Raw genomic sequence first — 22539 nt, 5'->3', positions numbered from 1 at the left:
AGTAAAATTGTATTAGAGTCCCATAATTAGACTAATATATGACTATACCTGATTTTGAATATGTATTTAATATACAGTATTTGTGTTTTAAATATAATACATTTAGAACATGAATTCCTTTCTGTTTGTGTCTCTGTTGAGTCAATATAAAGAGAAACACAAACTAACGAGTGTACACCAAATATAATAAATGACAAGGAACAAACACAAAAGTGATTTTATCTTAAAACACAAATCTTTCAGTTAAATGTGTCACTAGTTAAAGCTGTTTGTCTCTAGTTTAAACATGTTTGTGTTGGTCTCAGTAAATAAGTGAAATGATTGCACAGCTCGCTGGAATACTGGATTCTGATTGGTCAGTGGTGACATTCGGAGGTGTGTTATTCATTAGGTGTGTGTCATTAGCAGCAGAATAACACACAGTCATACGGTATTTGAGTCGGGCGTTTCTTTGACTTCTCTCGTATCACAGCACCGCGCTCTCACTCGTTTCATTCAAACACAACTGCTATTAGCTTGTGCCTCAGTTACTGACTGGATTTACCCTCAAACCAAACCGCAGGAGATTCCTGTTAATAGTAGACTTGAGGAGACATTGTTCAAAGTGTGTCTTGTTGTTCAAGTTGTTGCTAACTGACCAGAAGTGTTTAGCTGAATCTAAATTGTGTCTAATTCTTCACCTGTGTGTCAAGAAAGCATATAATAAGTGTGATAATGCAGATGCAGCCGGATGTTATCACAGAATAAGTCTCTTCAGGAGGACACAAGTCCTGATCACCCTGTCGGGTTTATTCTGTGATAACAAGCGGCTGGAGGGACATTATCTCTTACAGAAAGTAAGTTTAAAGTAATGTGACGTGTTGCTTGTCAAAGTAAAAACACACAAGAGACAGAGACATTGATCATGTGATGCTGGACGACTGTGAGCTGAAGCTGAATCTGCTCTGATTTTACCAGCGTTTTCCTACAATCTGAACAAATCTATTTCAAACTCTAATGATTCACTATTACTGATCTCATTAATAAAGCAGCTGTTGCTGGAGAAAGCTGTGACAGTCTGCTTTTCTTCTCTTTCCTCCTTTGTGTTCAACATTTTTATCAACTTTACATTTCATTCTGACACAAACCCTTTGAAATAAAGCTTGATGATCATTTGATAAACTCTTTTCACTAATATCTGAAAGTATATATTTGTTCACATATCAGAGGTAAATGAATCTCTTTAATATCACAAAGTGAAGTTTACTCACATCAGTTCACAGTTTGAGTCTCGTAGCACATCAATGAGCTTCTGCTTTGAGTCTCCAATCATATTATAACTCAGATCAAGCTCTTTTAGAAACTGCAGAGCTTTTGTGTTTGTCAAAGACTGAGTTAAAGAAGAAACATCTGTAATGCCACAGTTATAAAGACTAGAAAGAGACAAACAGAGGAAGAGAGATCATCTTACAAACAAATCATTAAGATGAAGAATCTTTCACAAATATAATGTGAACACATTCATCATGAGATATTGAGTATAAAGTGTTTTGTTCAACTCTTATGTGCTGTTCGTTTGGGGACGACACTCGTGCTGTTTGGGCTCTCCAGAGAACACAGCCAACAAAACGACATTTTGTTACAAAAAAAAAAAAACACTTTAATATGACTCAGTTTATTAATGTTTTAACTCCACATTCGTGTAGTTTAAGGATCTATGATATTTTCTTGTTATCACCTCTTCAGACATTTTTTGACAAATGATGTAACAACAAAATCAACATTTTCATTTCAATTGATTGTTTTTTGCGAGTGTAATCGTTCTGCTTTGTGAACCTGTGGAAGGGTTGTCATTTAGATAAAGGGAACATTTGTTTTTATTTCAGCAAACATCATTTGGGGTCTCAAAAGACCTTGAACACCACATAAGAGTTAAACAAAGTGATTTTCATCATTTTGATTCTTGTCTGTGAATGTTACTGACCTCAATCTCTCCAGTTTACAGTGTGAATCCTTCAGTACGTCACATAAGTGATTCAGTCCTGTGTTTCTTATTTGATTCCCGCTCAGGTACAGTTCTCTCAGGTGTGATGGGTTTGATTTCAGAGCTGAAGTCAGGATGAGACACTGTTTCTCTGTAATACTGCATCTACACAGACTGAAGACAGAAAGAGAAAACACAATGAATCAGACACGTTATGTTCATGTGTGAGTAATTCATCATGTGTTAACACCATAACAGTGTAATAAATAAAACATTACCAAAAACCTTATTATATGACCATAAACAAAAACAGAAGAAAAAAGAGGAACAAAGTAGACACAGGATGAACTACAGTACTACTTAAAATAACATTAAATGTGAAAATTGAGTTTAAATGTGAGAAATCAAGAAAATTATGTTTCTCAATTACAACTTACTTACAGTTTTTGCCCGTTGCTTGAACACTATAGACCCATGCTTAGACTAAAGTAACACAACTTGAAGCTTTTGTTACCATACCTCAAACACATGTACCCTTACCTTAAACAAAAGCGCTGCTTTGCACTCTAGTTGCAATTCTGCAACACACTTACTCCTTTATGCAACACACTTGGTCCTGCATACTACACTCTATTTCATACATAAGACACTTCGTTCAAAAATGAAATCTCAGGGTGCCATTTGGAAAACACATTTATCCAAAATACAAAACACATCGGGAAATTGCTACCACTCAAATACACAACTGAAGACACTTACTTGCATATATATATATATATATATATATATATATATATATATATATATATATATATATATATATAGATTTTTTTTTTTTTTGCTTTATCTGAATTCATGTTACTGCAATGTACAATATTGAGCAGGCCTATTTGCTTTTTTAGTTGTTTGAAAATGTGCCTCCAGACAATATTCCTTCTGAATAAACAGTAAAAATCAAAGACTGCAGTGTTTTATATAAAGTAGTTCCCCCTGATCTGAAAGTGTCTGCATATGATGCAAGTATGTGTCATTTTGTCATCAGAGTTACACTTTGACAAAGGAATGTTAGGTTTTGATAACAGAATTTAGGTTTTGATAGTAGAGCTTCAATTTGACACAGACGTGAATGGTATATTTCCCAGTGTTGTGTCATGTTTACTTGTGTGTAGAGTTTTGGCACAATGAGTGAAGTTTTGCAAAATGTGTTCAAGCAACGCGCAAAAACTGTAGACATTTTTAACTACTTTTTTGCTATTGTCATTCTTTACTGTACATGTCTGAGTGAATAATAATAATAATAATAATAATAATAATAATAAGGTCCATTAATGAACTGGATTGCTGTGATCTCCGGTGATTGACTGAGATGAGACCCTCGAGCAAGAACTGAACCACAACTGTTCCTCAGCTCTGCAGGTGTGTGTGTGTGTGTGTGTGTTAAATGCAGAGCACATGTTCAGAGTATGGGACACTAGACTTGGCCACACGTCACATCCTTTCCTTTCCTTTTCCTGAAAGTAAACAGTAATTTTTAATCTGACTGTAAGTGCTGTAGAGTATAATGATACTAACTCTAGTTTCTCCAGCTTGAATTGTGTGTTCATCAGTAGATCACTGAGGTGTTTCACTCCAGAGTCTCCTAGTAGTTCATTCCTGCTCAGGTTCAGTTCTCTCAGATGTGATGGGTTTGATTTCAGAGCTGAAGTCAGGATGAGACACTGATTCTCTGTAATACTGCATCCACACAGACTGAAGACAGAAAGAGAAAACACAATGAATCAGACACGTTATGTTCATGTGTGAGTAATTCATCATGTGTTAACACCATACAGTGAAATAAATAAAACATTACCAAAAACCTTATTATAAGACCATAAACAAAAACAGAAGAAAAAAGAGGAACAAAGTAGACACAGGATGAACTACAGAACTACTTAAAATAGCATTATATGTGAAAATTTAGTTTAAATGTGAGAAATCAAGAAAATTCTGTTTCTGAATTACAACTTACTTACAGTTTTTGCCCGTTGCTTGAACACTATAGACCCATGCTTAGACTAAAGTAACACAACTTGAAGCTTTTGTTACCATACCTCAAACACATGTACCCTTACCTTAAACAAAAGCGCTGCTTTGCACTCTAGTTGCAATTCTGCAACACACTTACTCCTTTATGCAACACACTTGGTCCTGCATACTACACTCTATTTCATACATAACACACTTCGTTCAAAAATGAAATCTCAGGGTGCCATTTGGAAAACACATTTATCCAAAATACAAAGCACATCAGGAAATTGCTACCACTCAAATACACAACTGAAGACACTTACTTGCATATATATATATATATATATATATATATATATATATATATATATATATATATATATATAGATTTTTTTTTTTTTTTTGCTTTATCTGAATTCATGTTACTGCAATGTACAATATTGAGCAGGCCTATTTGCTTTTTTAGTTGTTTGAAAATGTGCCTCCAGACAATATTCCTTCTGAATAAACAGTAAAAATCAAAGACTGCAGTGTTTTATATAAAGTAGTTCCCCCTGATCTGAAAGTGTCTGCATATGATGCAAGTATGTGTCATTTTGTCATCAGAGTTACACTTTGACAAAGGAATGTTAGGTTTTGATAACAGAATTTAGGTTTTGATAGTAGAGCTTCAATTTGACACAGACGTGAATGGTATATTTCCCAGTGTTGTGTCATGTTTACTTGTGTGTAGAGTTTTGGCACAATGAGTGAAGTTTTGCAAAATGTGTTCAAGCAACGCGCAAAAACTGTAGACATTTTTAACTACTTTTTTGCTATTGTCATTCTTTACTGTACATGTCTGAGTGAATAATAATAATAATAATAATAATAATAATAATAATAAGGTCCATTAATGAACTGGATTGCTGTGATCTCCGGTGATTGACTGAGATGAGATCCTCGAGCAAGAACTGAACCACAACTGTTCCTCAGCTCTGCAGGTGTGTGTGTGTGTGTGTGTGTGTGTGTGTGTGTGTGTGTGTGTGTTAAATGCAGAGCACATGTTCAGAGTATGGCACACTATATTTGGCCACACGTCACATCCTTTCCTTTCCTTTTCCTGAAAGTAAACAGTAATCTTTAATCTGACTGTAACTGCTGTAGAGTATAATGATACTAACTCTAGTTTCTCCAGCTTGAATTGTGTGTTCATCAGTAGATCACTGAGGTGTTTCACTCCAGAGTCTCCTAGTAGTTTATTCCAGCTCAGGTTCAGTTCTCTCAGGTGTGATGGGTTTGATTTCAGAGCTGAAGTCAGGATGAGACACTGTTTCTCTGTAATACTGCATCCCCACAGACTGAAGAAAGGAAAATTTCCTAATCTACATTGAGAGAAAGACAGAAGATAGAATAAAAACCATAATAAAGTCACAATGTCTTGATACAAAAAAAAAAAAAAAAGGAAGAGTATCTGAATAACTTTCCACAATTTGGTCTTCAAAACAGAAAAACAAATAAGTTGTTCATTTAATCAAATAATTGACACTTCTCATGATTTATGTATATTTGTGCTGATTCTTGATAGAAATAGAACAAAGTTTTAATTCCTAACAACCTTGTGTGAAAGGTGTTAAAATCTTTCATATCTTTTTATTTCTGTCATATAATTCTTATTTCATCTTTTGTCTCAAACTGATCATATTGTCTAAAATAAAAGTCCTGACTGCTGTGTATTTGTGTTTAAACTGATTCTGGTCTGAACATCACTACAACGTAAATGCATTCGCTCTGCTCTGTCCAGTGACTTGATCAGCTTTGCTACACAGATTCAACTTTGCACATCTAAATAAAACTGTAGGTTTGTCTGTTTGTGTAGATGTGAAGTACAGTAATATTTCTCTGAAACAGGTCAGACTGAAGAAGCAATGCCTGCACAGAATAAAGCCCAGTCTGGACCGGTTCTGTTCAGTTGTGTTACACATTCATTAATCTGGTGTTTGATGACAGAGAGATGATATGAAGCATCAATAAACACTATGAATATGTTCTGATACAGCAGCACACAACTATTCTGTTGTGTCCCATTAATAAACACAATGAAAACAGTTCTGTCCCACTGGATAAAAGAGAAATGTGTGTGTATTTTTGGTATTATTAACTGAAATGATTGGATATAGGGTTGTGTATTTGATCTGCTGTATGAGCAACAAGAAACACTCATTACAACAACTTACTTTACAAGTCTCTCTCTTAAACATATACAGTATATAATATAGACAGACTAACTACACAAAAATCTGTTTTTGAACATATATAAAAATATCTAAATATATGTTGTGCAACAAACAAGGTAACAGTCAGTGAGGGTAATGAGAAGGGCAAAGGACTATAACACTTTGATGACGTGTCAGAAGCTGCGTTTACATGGACACAGTCGGATTGAATTGGCCAGATCCGACTAAAATATCGATTGGATTGTAAAGGGTGGATAATCCCTTTTGTAATCCGAGTGAGAAGACATGTAAACACTTGACCGGATTGAAAACTGAACCTGGAAAGTACTGTGCATGCGCAGTGATGTAGAAATAGCGTAATGATGTATGATGCACTGAATGAGCTGTCTTCCTGGTATATAAAGTGTTATAAATAAGTGTCCTGTCATTATAAAACTCCCCTTTCACTCAGTGTATGTGAAGTGGAACAGGACCACGTCCCAACAGTCCTTGTTTAAGACTCTCATCAACAGACGATTAGTTTTGGGTGAGGGAAGGGACACTTTTAAAAAATGTTTCTTTCTTAAGTAATGTTAAGCAGCACAACATTTCATGTACTGATCGTCGCCTAATTAGGACCCGAAATAGATAAATATCACGTGTGCTTTTTAAAACAGTATGCATATTCATGCAGTGTGCGTATTGTCAAAAGAGTAAATCCGATCACAAGCCTGTGACATGTAAACGCACATATCAACCCGATCACTTTATTCAGCATTCATGCAAGCACTACGCTAGAATTCATCAATCAGAATGAATTCAATCCGATCCAAGCCAAAAGGGTCCATGTAAACGCACCTAGTGTCTCAATTACTCAGACCTGTAGCACCGAGCCCAAAATCACGCTGTTTCCACCGTCGGGTCAGAAACTCCACAGCGCTCTGTATCTGGAGCGGTCGAATGTGACATCTACCGTACATGTCTCTGATACAACCAAACAACTCTCTGAGAGCAGAAACTACGTTAATGCAGGACTGTCAGTCATCAGCAGGGGGCGGAGCCTAAACAATGACATCACACTGCTCAGAGAATCAGAACAGCTGGTCTAATGAGACTGATTTGATATAATCGAGATAAAAAAAGGAGTATGTGGATTTTTATCATTGTAGGGTGATTGTGCTCACACTCTGACAATAAATGGCCCAGAAGTGCAAATGGCACTGTTTTTATGAATATAAATATGCATGTGTGTGTTATATATCATTTAATTATATATATATCATGAAAATAAAGAAAACTCTTTGAATGAGACTGTGTCCAAACTTCTGGTCTGTACTATATATATATATATATATATATACACACACACACACACACACACACACACACATACATATATATATATATATATATATACATATACATATATAATATTTTATGGAGTGCAAATGTGCATTGCTTTGGTGCTGGTTCAGTGGTGGCCGTTTTGAAGCAGGTAAGGACCAAGTAAAATTGAAAATGTGTGTGAAGACATCAGCCAACTGTTCTGTGCAGACCCTGAGCACTCGGTCAGGAAGACCATCAGGACCAGACCCTTTATGTGCATTCACCTGCTCAGGTAGAAGCACACCTCACTGGTTAAAAATGAGAGAGAGGCAGGTCGTCATGTAGAGCTCAGCTTTGATGTGCTTCTGTGTTTATACGATCAAAGCAAGCATTAAAAGGCTTCATTTCATCTGTGAGGGAGGTGTTACTGGGCGATAGTCAATGTTTTTAAATTAGTCTTCAATCCTCAGTCCTTGTAGTCAGTAAACATGAACACATTCAGCAGTCACAGCAGAAGTTAGGGACAGAATTTAACTGATGTCTATTCTAAAGTTGTATGAATCTATTCTAAGAAGGTTGGAAGCTGTATTAAAGACAAACAATGTTAAACACATTAATAAAATACTGGCTATTTCTAATGTGTTCACAGTATTTTCTCCAACCCTTGTGCACTTAAAGGGATAGTTCACCCAAAAATGAAAATTACCCCATGATTTACTCACCTTCAAGACATCCTAGATGCATATGAATTTCTTCTTTCAGACAAATATAATCAGAGTTATATTAAAAATGTCCTGACTCTTCCAAGCTTTATAACGTGAGGTCTGACTCAAATGAGAATTAAAATAGATGACTGTAACATTACTAGTCATGTAACATGTGAAATGATGTAAGATACTCACTTCAGTGTGTTTAGTCTACAGTGTTTATCCTGCAGTAGAGCAGAGATCTGATTCACTCCTGTGTCTCCTAGTTTACGTTTACGTCTCCTCAGATTCAGCTCTCTCAGGAGTAACGGGTTTTTACCCACAATTCCAGTCAAATACTGACAGCCTTCATCTGCAGCAGGACCCAAAAACCTGCAGAAGAGAAGATGAAGCTGGAATCAACTCAATGTGCATCGCATCACAAAACATTTAAAGATCATCAAACATTGTTTGTAATGAAAAGCTCTAGTTCAAGTTTAAACAGTTGAACATTTAAACATAAAAATAATTTTTCAGAAAGACAAAAGGCAAACATAAATTATTTAAAAAGAAACGCAGGTGCAATAGCTCACTAGATCGTGATTCCCAAAATCTGAAGATCTTTTTGGCTTTTAAGCAGGAGATGAGGAAAGTTAGCAAAGAGATAACTAGCTTGTGACAGCTAAGCATTCATAGTGATATATTTAGTTGATCTTTTTCTGATGCCTGTGTTGATGTAATTCTGCTCATTATGAGAGGAACTGCAGGTTCAGACGTGTGTGTGTGTGTGTGTGTGTGTTATCACTGATCCTCTCGTGACACACATCACATGTTTGTGGTCTGTGATAGATCTGCTGTAGTAGATCTACAGTGTTGTGAATCTGAGCTTGATGGAAATTGATGTACAGGGCATTCAGTAACATTTAAACAATCAGGATAATAAATCACACTGAATAGGTTTCATGAGAAATGTCCACAATAACACAATCACAGGGTATCTGCAGGTTTTTGAAAGTTAGATTTTTAGACTTTTTAAGACCTTTTTAATACCATGCAGAATTAAATTTAAGACCAATTTCATATCAACAAATTTGCAAACAGCAAACAATACCACCAATTACGATCATTAACACACATTGTTTATTGACATATTGAAGGTGTGAAAGAACAATAAACTGCAAAACAGTGCAAAGACTGACTAAACATTAGGCAGAACATCGACAGCCTACAAAGATTTCAAACAAACCGCACAGCAGTAACATGAGGCATGTACACTGCATGCCAATAATCTGAACATTGGGTTTTTACTGTATAGATCTCAGTTCTTTGCCCTTTGTATCCAACTCTCTCTCAATTTGCTGTAATTCATTTGTTTTTTTCTTTATATCGCTTGCTCAGTGTGTTGGATTTTGTAATGAGGTGTGCCATCAAGGTGCCAGCTTTTCCCTCAGCTTTTTCTGCAAGCTGGTCAGCATCCTTCTGCAGGCTCAAAGATACCTGGACCAGAATTCTCTTCTTTTTTTTTTTCAGGTCCTCTATGACGTCTTCCAAAGCTTTGCGCTTCTGTGCCTGGACATCAGTGATTTGGATTTTTTTCTGCTGATCAAGGTGCGTTCTGTATCTTGATCCAGCAGATGCAGCAGAGGCCAGTAACTCAGTAAGATGCTGACATAATCACATATTAGTCGATGACTGACCATTGTCTCCTCCTGCATATTACAGGTCTCCACTTCTTTATTAATGGAGAATCCTCTCTCCACTGTTGCCTGCCCATGGGACAGGAGAAGCAGTTTCTTGCAAAAGCTCCATAACTCATCGTGCTGCCCAAGAACTCCATGCAGGAATATGTCTAGCCTGGTTTCTGTTGGTTAGTATCACCTGCAGAAAACAACAAAATAATATTAATTTAATTATAAAAATGTATGCATATAAATTAATACATAATATTTACACAAGTCATTTTTTACATTTAAAAGCATATTTCATAACTTGATTTAATACACTCTTTATTTAGAACTAAACTATTCTTTCCTACCAGCAGAGACACCTCCTGACAACTGTTGGGCTTGCAAAAACCTCTGCACCAGTTTTGTCATATTGCTCTTGCACCAGTAAGGGTCAGACATCATCATGCTGGGCTCCAAACACGCCACGTGCCTCACTACAGGATACTTTAATGGGCTCTTTTCTTGATGGTACACATCACCTTGACACAGTCTTTCCTAAACTCCAGGGCTGTGAGTTCACCTATCTTTTTCTGTTTCTGTAGTTCCTGGTGGGAGGATGTAAACAGCTTATTATAACCTATTATTACCTATTATAAAATCAAGCTTTCAGCTGAATCCATCAAAATTACAATTTTATAGGTGAAAGAATACCTTAAGGAGTGATTCTGCACCCAATCCCATGTTTACTTCCTTTAGGTTGACCCAGCTCTGTTTGTCACTGACATCCAGCCTGACCAGCTGCAGTGAACTGATATCCTTGAGTACCTCTTTATTGACAAAACACGTTAGCATACTCTGCCAAAAGACACACATAGAATGTTACCCAAATATTTCATTTAATTTATTTCAATTTAATTAATTGACATTCAACATAAAAAGACTATTGTAGTATACTATTGTAACAAGTTTTGTTCTTTTTGTTTGCTTAATACCATTGTCTTTTAAGCTATGCAAACTTCCATAAGATTACAATTAAAATGATCAGATTAATTATTAGCATTATCAGAGTAGAGTGCAGTAATACAATTACCTTCATCAGCTCAGCCAAGTCTTTGGCAAGGAACGGAATCACTGGTACAATCCGTTTGATAGAAGGTAAGAAAAGGACTGAAGGTCTTTGTGATAGCCATGTAGAAATGTAGCTTCGCCAGAATAACAGGGTCTTTTTCAGCAATTTCAAGAGTGTCATACGATGCTGTTCCTGGATTTGGTAGCTTCTTTTTCCTGACTGCATCCATGTACATGGTCACTGATGGCCAGAATTCCAAAGCTCTCTCCACGACTGGTAGATTTTCGAGCCAACTGTGTCCACAGAATGGAAGTGGAAATTTTGTGCATTTGGTCAGAGCAGTGAAATCCTCCCTCCTAGCTGGCGCATTGTGGAAGAGTATGTGCAAGGCCCTCAGAACCTTCTCTAGCTTCAAAATGGTGAAACCATGTTTGCAGGCGTTATGTAGGGTGTGGAGGCCACAGCTCCCCACCACAATGAGCTGTGTGCCACCAAACTGCTCACGATGCTCTTGTTGCAGCAGTTCTAAAAACTTCCAATTTATATTTGGACCATCCATAGAAACAGCTGCTATGCACATTCCTACAAACAAAAGTTAAATAAAATAATGAGATCAAAGTTTGGCAAATTGGTATGCCAATATTCCAAGGCTGCATTTATTTGATCAAAAATAGAAAAAAACAGTAATATTACCAAATGTTATTACAATTTAAAACAATGGTTTTCTATTTCAAATTCAGCATGAAATCAAAATTGACCCTATTTACTTTGTTAGCGCATATTACTAATCTTATGGTGAACAATTAATCCGTGCAAGTTAATACACAGAAAAAAAAAATGTTTGCCATAGTAATCTTTCATCAAAATCTGAAAAGTTATGCGTTCCTTTTCTGATGGTCTGGTCAAAAGCTTTATTTTAAATAAACATTCTTCCTTTATAACTTTGTATTAATCAGAATCCTGACAGTATAACAGGTTATATATTGCAGCACAAAGTTTTCCAACATTAATAATAAATCAGCAAATTAAAATGATTTCTGAAGGATCATGTGATCCTGAAGACTGGAGTAATGATGCTGAAAACTCAGTTTTACCATTACAGGAATAAATTACTTGGGCTATACATATTTAATAAATAATTATAATTTATTTTTTGTATTTTAGATCAAATAAATGCAGCCTTGATGAGCATAAGAAACTTCTTTCAAAAACATTACACATATTAATGTGTCTAATATATACATACACACTACATATCAAAAAAGAATAATAACTGCTAGCTAGAATGCATAAAATTGATTAGTGATGGGTTGGTACTTACTTTGAAATGGTGGAACAAATCCTGAGCTGTCCCATGTCCCATGAATTGTGAACCTAGGTTTCTTGACTGGACGTAATCTTGTCCCCAATATCGGACATGCAACTCCAATTGCTTATTTTTGGACATTTCATTAAGGCTCTCGTCAAACATTAAAACAAACAGTTCCTTGTTAAAATCTGCACCGAGGAGTTTGGTTATGTAAGGAGCCAGTCCAAATCTGGCAATGTATGCAGTTTTGTCTTTACAGCACGCAAATGTACAAGCGATTTCTGAGTTGGGAAACATGGTTCGAAAAATGTCCGCGACAGCATCGTTAGCGTTATAGGACTGGTGCTTTGTTACAGTACGCAGACACCAGAGTACCTCAGCTCTGAGCGTTGCGGTCGAGCCAAACGGTCTATTCTAATTCTCACTTCAAATTTACATGCATAATTTTTCCTATTTGACCATTCTCTCTCTCTCTCTCTCTCTCTCTTTCTCTCTCTCACACACACACACACACAATATGTGTGTATATAAATCCTTTGTGACAGACCCAAATCATAACTATTGCACTGTTGCATTTTTCCAGTTGCCAAATATCGTAATGTAGTAATTACTTAAATTTCTGGCGCTATGCCATTTCTGCGCTGTGTCGGAGATGTTAGCACGTCTCTAATAAGATCAGTCACAAACATGATCCCTGCACAATCTAATCTATAGCGTCTTATTAACTCACTGTCATCCATTGTCTGCAACACATTTCTTCTGCCTCTTCATCTTTCTGCCATTTTCTCCTCTGCTAAAGAAACCCTTAAGCCTCTTAAAAGTCCTCGTCTGTGCTCCTAACAAGTTTGACCTTAAGACCTCTTTTAAGGGTTAAGATGCTTTCTGAATTACTCTTTTTTTTTTTTTTTTTTTTTTTTTTTTACTAGGATTTTTTTCTTTAATTTTAAGTGTAAACACCCATATTTCTAAGAATTTTCTTAGAATTTTATCACTAGGAGCTACTTTTTGCATTGAGATTCTTTATGAATGCGGGCCCTGGTGTTTTCCGACAGGTTTCCGCAGCCGCTTGGTGTTTTTCGCACTGCATGTGGGTCTCCAAAGCTTTTATCCCCATTGTTCCGAGTTTTAAAACTTTCTTGCACAATAAACACCAGACCTCGAAAGCATTGCCACAAACTGGTCTTAACCACGACGCAAATTTAGGGTTATGTAACCAGTTTATTATATAAACTTCGCCATGGTTGAAGCAAGAAATTTTCACCATTTGCTAACATTAATATCCAATCACGCACCTATCAAATTTCTCCGCGAACTTGTAATTTGTTAGATGGTTCCGCCTATTTTTTTTCTGCGTGACAAATAGACGAAATGTTACATGATTTTAAAATGAAAATAAAATATTCTTTACGGTATAGGTTTGATTGTATTTTTAAGACCTTTGAAATGGGGATTTAAGACATTTTAATGCTAATTAAGGGCTTATTTTTACATTATGGAATTTAAGACTTTTTAAGGATCCGCGGACACCCTGCAATCATAAATGTTAATTGAGGCACCAAACTACTGAATATCAGCACATGTAGTGACCCAAAATGTTTGATTAACCTGTAACTTTTAAAACAACTAAACTGTGCTGACATTTATCATAAAAAACAGCAGCTGCAGCATCTGATCTTTCATGTTTGATCAGTTTGAACAACAAATTGTGTCCTTGCTGAATTAGTGAAATAATGTAATATTCTATAATACACTTATATAATGCAATTAATTTTTTATATAATACAAATAATTCATGTGTTTAACTTATGTGGCATTATTTCATCATGTCTCACCTCAGTGTGTTGAGTTGACAGTTTGGATCCTGTAGTAAATCACTGAGCAGCTTCACTCCTGATTCTCCAGGATCATTTCCTGTGAGATCCAGCTCTATCAGGTGTGAAGGGTTTGATCTCAGAGCTGAAGACAGAGCTTTATAACCTTCTTCAGTGATGCTGCAGTCTGAAAGTCTATTAGAAAAGATGTTATTCTTCATTATAACACAGCTTGTCACAGAAGTACGTTCTACAATGAAAAAAAAAAGATGCACTATGGTTATTTTGGCCTGAATGTAATCTTTTCACAGTAAAGCTGGGTAAAGTTATATATTGGTGAACGTAAACTACAACAAATACAATTTTAATTTTTGCAGTTTTAAATTTTCTATAATTATACTCTACAGTTGCAATCAAAATTGCTCAAGTTTTTAATAACAGAGCTGTGTCACAATTATTCGATCCTTATTCAACATTGATGTTTTACTTGGCAGTCTAAAGCCTCCAGGTTATCCAAAATATCTTCTATTGTGTTCTAACGACAAACAACACTTTCACAGGTTTGGAACGACATGGGGGTAAATTTTCATTTTGGAGTGAATTATCTCTTATCTCTTATTTGCAAGGTGTGCAATAAAATAATCTAAAAACACAATTAAGTCTTAAGAAACTTAGAAAACAGAATAAGCTTAAGCTGTTACACATGCACAGAGTTAACCCATGCATGTGCTGAAGTTGAGTAGCAAAAAATGGCAAAGTCAACAGAAATCTTTCAAAAGCTACAGAGAAGCTATAGAGAATAAACAATTGTCTAAGGCTAAAAAGTCTAAAGCTATATGAAGATTTCCAAGATATTAAAAGCTCTCAGCCTTATTCCTTAGCTTAAAGTGTTTTGTACCAGAAAACCTTTTTTTAAGGCTGTTGAAGAAAAATCACAATGTAATAAAATGTTTAATCAGAGCAACTGAGAAAGAACTGCAATGTACAGGTTGCTTTACTGTAACAGGAAGTGGAAATCATGACTAATGGATTCTTTGAAGTATCAGGCCATTTTGACAAGAACTGTGATGCCTTTGGTGCAAAGACTGAAGCTGATGATCAATGGACTTTCCTGCAGGACAGTCATCCTAAAGTACACATTCAAATCTACTTCTGCTTGGTTCAGGGATCAGTCATAGAATGTTCTTGAGTGGCCTGTTCAGTCTCCAGATTTAATTCTCGTTGAAAATATCTGGATGAATTTAATATCAGTGGCAATGTGTAAACCAAAGATTATCAGTGATCTGGAAGCTTTTTCAGGTGAGGAATGGGCTAAGACTGTAGCAGCCTTAGAGGTGACAGAAGCTTCTAAACACTTACAGGCAGCATTTATTGGTGATTTTTATTAATAAAATTGGACTTTTGGGGAGGGGGTTGAATAATTTTGAACATGAATGTTTAGATCTCCGCAGCAAAATGTCTAGCAGGTCAAGGGGGTTGAATTATATTGTTATATATCCTTCTTTAGTGATACTGCAGTCTGAAAGTCTTCAGAAAGACCAAACTAATGAACTGATGAACTGATGAATGAATGAATGAATAAATAAATAAAATACTTAATTATTACTTAATTAATACTTAATACATAATTTATTACACCATTACGATATTAACATTTCCCATTACCTCCAAAAATCTATCTGTTTGTGAATATTTTATAAATGTATCTACACCAACACACCAATTTCACATCTCTGACCCATTCCTTGTGACACAGCGTCAGTTTACAGACCAACTCGAGCTTAATATTGATTCATGTTTAGATTAACCAAATTCAGACCTGAGTATCTGTAGTGTCTGTGAATTTCTCAGCAGACTGGAGATTTCTGTCACTCCAGAGTCTCCTATTTGATTCCTGCTCAGATCCAGCTCTCTGAGGTGTGAATTAAACGCTGATGCCAGAACAGCACAGCCTTCATCTGTAATACTGATGCAGTTTAACCTGTAGAAGAGAGACACAACTAATTAAGATATACTTACAATTATTCAAATAGCAGCTATTAGTTTTATCCACCAATATGATATCTGCATGATAATCACACTGTGAATTATTATTATTATTTATGATTATAATAATATTTTATATTGTACAGTACAATACTTAAGCCTTAACCGTACTTAAAATGCTACACAGAATAAGTAGCTTGGAGGAATTCAGTTTTGAAGGATGGAATAATACATTTACCATTGTAATATTTAAGTCTTAATTTCTTTACTTTCAAATGTATTACTCTGGGATATTGGTTTGTTTTAACTCAGAGGGAGTGTCAGCCACATTAAAAAAGTTAACAGCTTAACCCTCTGGAGTCTAAGGGTATTTTTGGGGCCTTGAGAAGTTTTGTCATGCCCTGACATTTGTGCTTTTTTCAGTTTCTTATAAATATCTAAATGGGTAAAGTCTAATATCACTGTAATCAGCACAAACTGGGCTATAATAATATGTGAAAGGCATGCATGTACATGATTGTATTTTTGAGAAAAAAAATGTTATGCATGGTTAGTGAAAAACTAAAAATGTTAAATCACTTGAATAAGGCAATAAAACACATACATAAAATTGGTTGCTGGAAAAGTTGAGAACTGGAGCTTGTAGCCTAGAATTTTTCTTTCTGAATGATGTGAAAATCATCTTGTTTACTCATTCACAGAAAACAATATATTGATTTAAATTTTCTAAAACACTTTTTGTTGGTAAAAGTCATATGCGAGTAGGCGTCAACTATCATGAATATCATTGTGATTTACACCTGAGAAGACAAAGGCCTGCATAATGAGCTGCATAATGAGCTGCATAATGAGCCTCCCATTCAACTGTGCCACTCTGAGGGAGGACTTACAAGAAAGAATGTGAGAACAAAATAAAAGTATATAATTTTATGTTTGTAGTTTATTAAGAATATATTTAATTATCCCACAACATAATTTAATATCCACTTGGGGGAGCAGTTAAACAGTTTATTAGGAACAATCAAAGCTGACTTTCAAACAATTTTTTTTGGCATCCTTACTTCAGTCACACAATCCTTCAGAAATCCTTTTAACAATCTTATTTTCTACCAAATAAACCCCATTTATTATCAACATCATTATTATTATTATTATTATTAATGTTGAAAAGAGCTGATAATATTTTTCAGATTTTTTTAGGGGGAATAAATCGAAAGAACTGCATTGTTTTTACATTTGTTAGAGTTATCTCTATTTGTCACATTTATATTATTTACATCAAGCTTTTGAATGGTATAGTATTGTATATTGTTATTGAAACTTCATAATGTTTCACTTGATTATACATTTAGTCAGGAATTATAGTTTGGAAAAAGTCTTTGGAAAAAGTCTAACTAGTAAAATGTTTACACTTTATGTGAAAACTAGTACAAATAAATAAGAGACTTACTCATGTTTATGATCTCTGCTGAATAAAGTGCTTCATTCTTTTTTCTGAGGAAATCCATTTCTCAAATCCTCAACCACACCACATCTTTTTGGGGTGAATTATGTCTTAGTCCTCTCATCGCGAAGCAAACAGTAAAATAAAATAAAAACTTGAAGAACAGTCTCGCTGCTTTTTCTTCTGTGTGGGCGTATTCAAGCCGCGCGCTTCAGTTTGAATCTGAATAGCGCGTTCAGCGCGGGGGCGTGGTCACATTAGATATAATGAGCGGAGATATGAAAAACAGACATTGCGTTGTTTTCATATGGATTACTTTATCTCAGAATATTTGTTTTCGGCAGCACTTGTTTAGATTAAAAGTAGACATTCCAGGCTTTCTATAGATATCTCTCTCATGTCTCTTCTTTGAGTATTCACGGAGTTACAGTTCATTTTAATGAAATGTTTGTACATGAGGATCAGCGGAGACAAAGACTGTAGACAGCGCACCTTGTTTGTTATCTTTATTTTATAAGTGCACAAAGGTTTTTTGTTATGTCTGTATCCCAAAAAAAATAGACCCTTTACAGATTCGATTGATGTATTGCTCTTATCTGTACGATTAAAACTGAGAGTGTAATTTAAGTTCTTTTCGGGGTTATCAGGAGAAAATGACTCAAAACGCATATATGCATTAATCGACTCGAAAGGGTTAAGTCATTTGTGGACTAATGCATATTGGAGACACGAACCGTTTAAACCAATTCAGTTTGATTTGGTGACCTGGTTCAAAAAGATCCGGTTACATCAAATGATTTGTTCGCGAACCGGATATGACAAACTGTTTTGTTTTTAACTCTCTCACAACAGACATGGAAGAGAAGACAATACTGAATAAAGTCGTAGTTTTAGCTATTTTTGGACCAAAATGTATTTTCGATGCTTCAAAAATTCTAACTGACCCTCTGATGTCACATGAACTACTTTGATTACGTTTTTCTTACCTTTCTGGACATGCAGTTTCAATGGAGGGACTGAGAGCTCTCGGACTAAATTTAAAATATCTTAAACTGTGTTCCTAAAGACTAACGGAGGTCTTACTGGTTTGGAACGACATGAGGGTGTGTTATTAATAACATAATTATGATTTTTGGGTGAACTATCCCTTTGAGACCTCTGGCTTTTATTTTGGTGGAAAACTGAACAGTGACCTTTAAGTTTCTGTGTTCAGTTCACAGCAGGTTTATAAACACTTTGTTGTCCAAACCAAGCATTTTGTTTTTCTTGTTCTTCAGGTGGGAGCATAGGAACCACAACACCATGAAGATGACTTGCTTCTATAAACAAGCTCGATATATTTTCAAGACATGACAGAATTTTCTCAGCATTATCAGCACTTTGTTTTAGGTCTTTAATTTCTCTTACTGCACCTTTAATCTTTCTTATTTTTACTTGGCGTTCTCCTTGGAGCTTTTCCAATTTATATTCAAAGGCCCTATGTGTAAGTGTTATTTGTCTTTTCTCAATTGACTATCAATTGAGATAATCCAATAATCACAAATATATCCGCTAATGACACTAAACACAGCAGCCTTTTTATAACTCGTGTTTCCACGTGAACAAGGTACAATGCGTTGTATTTGATTCCCCCTAACTTCCACCGAGGCTAAGCTAAACTCAACCCTAGTCTTCTGTGCATACTAGCAGTGGTTATTTATGTACCTCAATACTGATAGTCTCGAACCAGACAAACTGTCTTAGAACAAGAACTACGGTGGCACTTCCAAGCACAATGCTTTACCCACTTGACGCACAAACCAAAACAATACCAAAAGCCCCAAAACAAACAAACCAGTACAATCACCTTGTTCGAAAGTAACGCTGAGCCTAGCAGCGAATACAATCCGTCATTCACAAACAATGCACCAGGTTTATAAACGTGTACCTTTTAATAGAGGCGACTGTGATGACCAAATTATAACAGTAGATTTGTGAATGAATGGGCGAGTCCAATGAGCGTTCAAGTCTATAGTTTAAAAGCTACAACTTTAAAAGCAATCTCAAACATCCAATGTTATCCCGTCAAAACGTTTCCGTGCTTCAACAAAACTTTGTTGACAAATTATTGTGGCATATAAACTTTAAAACTAATCCAAAGCTGCAGCAGGCTAAGACATGGGGTTTTACACTGAAGATGTGTCACACTGAACCATTGCACCGGCTAAGACATGTGGGTTTACACTGAAGACGCATCACGTTGAACCATTGCACATGATGGGATGTCTTTATTGTTCCATTTCACAAACTTAGCAAGAACCAACACTTACTTGAAATGATGATTTTCATAAACCGTGCAAAGATACCTCAGACAGTGCAGTAACAGAAGATGACGATGGCTACGGTCAACAAAGTTTCTTCACACACTCAACCTGCAGCCATAATCCAAACACCCGCCCCCACACAGGTGAGCACACACAAATTATTACAGACACCACGCCGCCGGTGACACCCACAGTAACCAATGACAATGACTCAATGTTGAGTGTACAGTGTTTATCCTGCAGCAGAACAGCGATCTGATTCACTCGTGCAGAACATTGAGATCCAGTAATCTGTCTACTCTACTCATCTAATCTACTCATCTTGCCTATATCTAGACTTAAAAAAACATTTAAACACTTTGTAATTTGCATTCAGAAACGCCTCAAATAAACCTTATATGGTGACAACACCACCCTTTATAAATCATGTGAATTTATAAATCATGTGAATGTATAATGTCCTCACCCTAAATAATGGAAAAAGAAAGCAGTACCTACTGAGAAGACATTCTGTGCGCTCACTAAACAGATCAGTGCGCTCTTTTTAAACATGTTTTCTGCACAGAGCATGGTTTGCAGAATCCTCCAGCAAAGCAAGGTCAGTCATGACACTAAAGCTACTTTTCAAATGACTTCCCAGCTGCACGCAAAAAAGGCATATCTTATTATTTTTGTCTTGTTTTTACTTTAAATCATCAAGATGCATTTACTATTTAAGCAAAAATATATTTAGTCTTGTTTCCTGGGGGGATAAACAATACTAAATATATCATCTAACTTGAACTATTAATTTATAAATGTAGTATTTGCAATTAAAGGACACGGGAAAGACGCAGCAGCACTTTCTTTTTGTAGTATTGCCAAAGTACAAGATGGAAGATCCCACACTTTGCATGAGACTTGCACACTCATTACACACACACATCTGTGCATATGCAGAGTTTATGCTGGAATTAAAGCCTGTAAAGTTTCTAAATTTAAATTAACAAAACACTAATGATTGTCACAAAACTTACCTCAGTATCTCTAATTTGCAGTTTATATTCTCCAGGCCAGTGCAGAGCAGCTTCACTCCTGAATCCTGCAGATTATTATTGTTCATGTTCAGCTCTTTCAGATTGTTATCTGATCCAAGAACCGAAGCCAGAGCTCGACAGCTTTTGTCAGTTAAGCCACAATCATTTAGCCTACAAGAGAAATAAATCAAATCACAGAGTTAGATACATGTAATACATTAGTTAAATTCAAAAAAAATAATTTATACCAATACACTGCATATATATTAGAAATGTATTGATTCAAATTGATTCAAATAAAACTTAATATGTAAATGAATAATAGGCTTATATCAATAATGGCAATGAGTTTATATTTAAAAGTGCTGCTCTATTATCTGGATGAGTGTCTTGAGGAGGAGAATCTGGAGGTTAATCATTTATGCACTGAGGTTATGCAAGAGTACATCTCCTTTATAGCAGAAGTTGTAGAAGTTGAACTGAATATTGGAGTATAACCAACTAAGGAACAATGTGTTTTATAATAACATGATGTGCTTCTTCTGTAGCTAACTAAACAGCTTGTTTTGCTGAAAAGAGATATTTTTACATAAAACCCATGTAAATCTAATAAAACAGCACTGCACTTTAATTCAAAAGGACTGCAGTTTAAAAAAAAAGTTCAATAAATTGTTTGACTTTACCCTAAAATAGATATATACTTATAACTAGGGGTGTGGGGGGGTTGATACGGTATAGTATCGCAATGTTTTCCGCAGCAATATGGATCTTTTAGTATACTATTTGGTAGATATATCAAATCAATTTCTTGACAATCAACTAGATGCTGGTGTTGAGCTTTTTTTTCTGGTGAGGTCAGCTGGGTCACCTTCCGAAATAAAGATGACGGCATTGCGGAAAGTTATCAGATGTGTAGCACTGCGTGAGGCAAATGGTGGTCACACCAGATACTGACTGGTTTTCAGACACCCCCCTCGAACCATCAATACAGTAAACTGCACATTTTAGAGTGGCCTTTCATAGTGGTGAGCCTAAAGCCCCTTTCACACTGAACATTGGACCCAGTACATTGCCAGGTCGCCTTCTGTGTGAACGCAAACACTTCCCGAGATTGATCCAGGGTTGGGGACCTAGTAACATTACCGGGTCCAGTCCTGGAACGAGCTCTGTGTGAACAAAAGTCAGAACTAATGCCATAAAGGGTGTGTCGTAGTGATGACGCCAATATCACGTGACTCTTTTAACAGGTGTTTTGAAGGCAGATCAATGTTCGCGGCAAAAAAAAATTAGCAAATTGTAATGAAGCAGAGATCAGTTAGTTCCTCAGTTTCTGCGTTGAAGCTGAGATCGTTCGCCATCTTAAGTGAAAGTTAAACTGCCCAGCTTTTTCCGACTCGTACATTACACGTCACACCCTGATGTCACATGTCTTTATGGGACCTTTATTTGCCGGAATCACAGTGTTAAAGGGGTTAAAGGCTAATCATGCTGTCAAATCAGCATCTTGATAGGTCACACCTGTTAGGTGGAGGGATTATCTCAGCAAATAGAAAGAGAAGTGCTCACTTACACAGATTAAAGGGGGGGTGAAATGCTAGTTTTCACTCAATATCCTGTTAATCTTGAGTACACATAGAGTAGTACTGCATCCTTCATAAATCCAAAATGTCTTTTGTTTTATTATATTTATAAGAGAAAGATAGTCTGTACCGATTTTTCCCGGAAAAACACGACTGGCTGGAGGCGTGACGTGT

The sequence above is a fragment of the Carassius auratus genome, unplaced genomic scaffold (assembly GCF_003368295.1).
Source record: "Carassius auratus strain Wakin unplaced genomic scaffold, ASM336829v1 scaf_tig00028197, whole genome shotgun sequence".
Lineage (NCBI taxonomy): Eukaryota > Metazoa > Chordata > Actinopteri > Cypriniformes > Cyprinidae > Carassius > Carassius auratus.
This window is presented reverse-complemented; position numbering follows the sequence as displayed.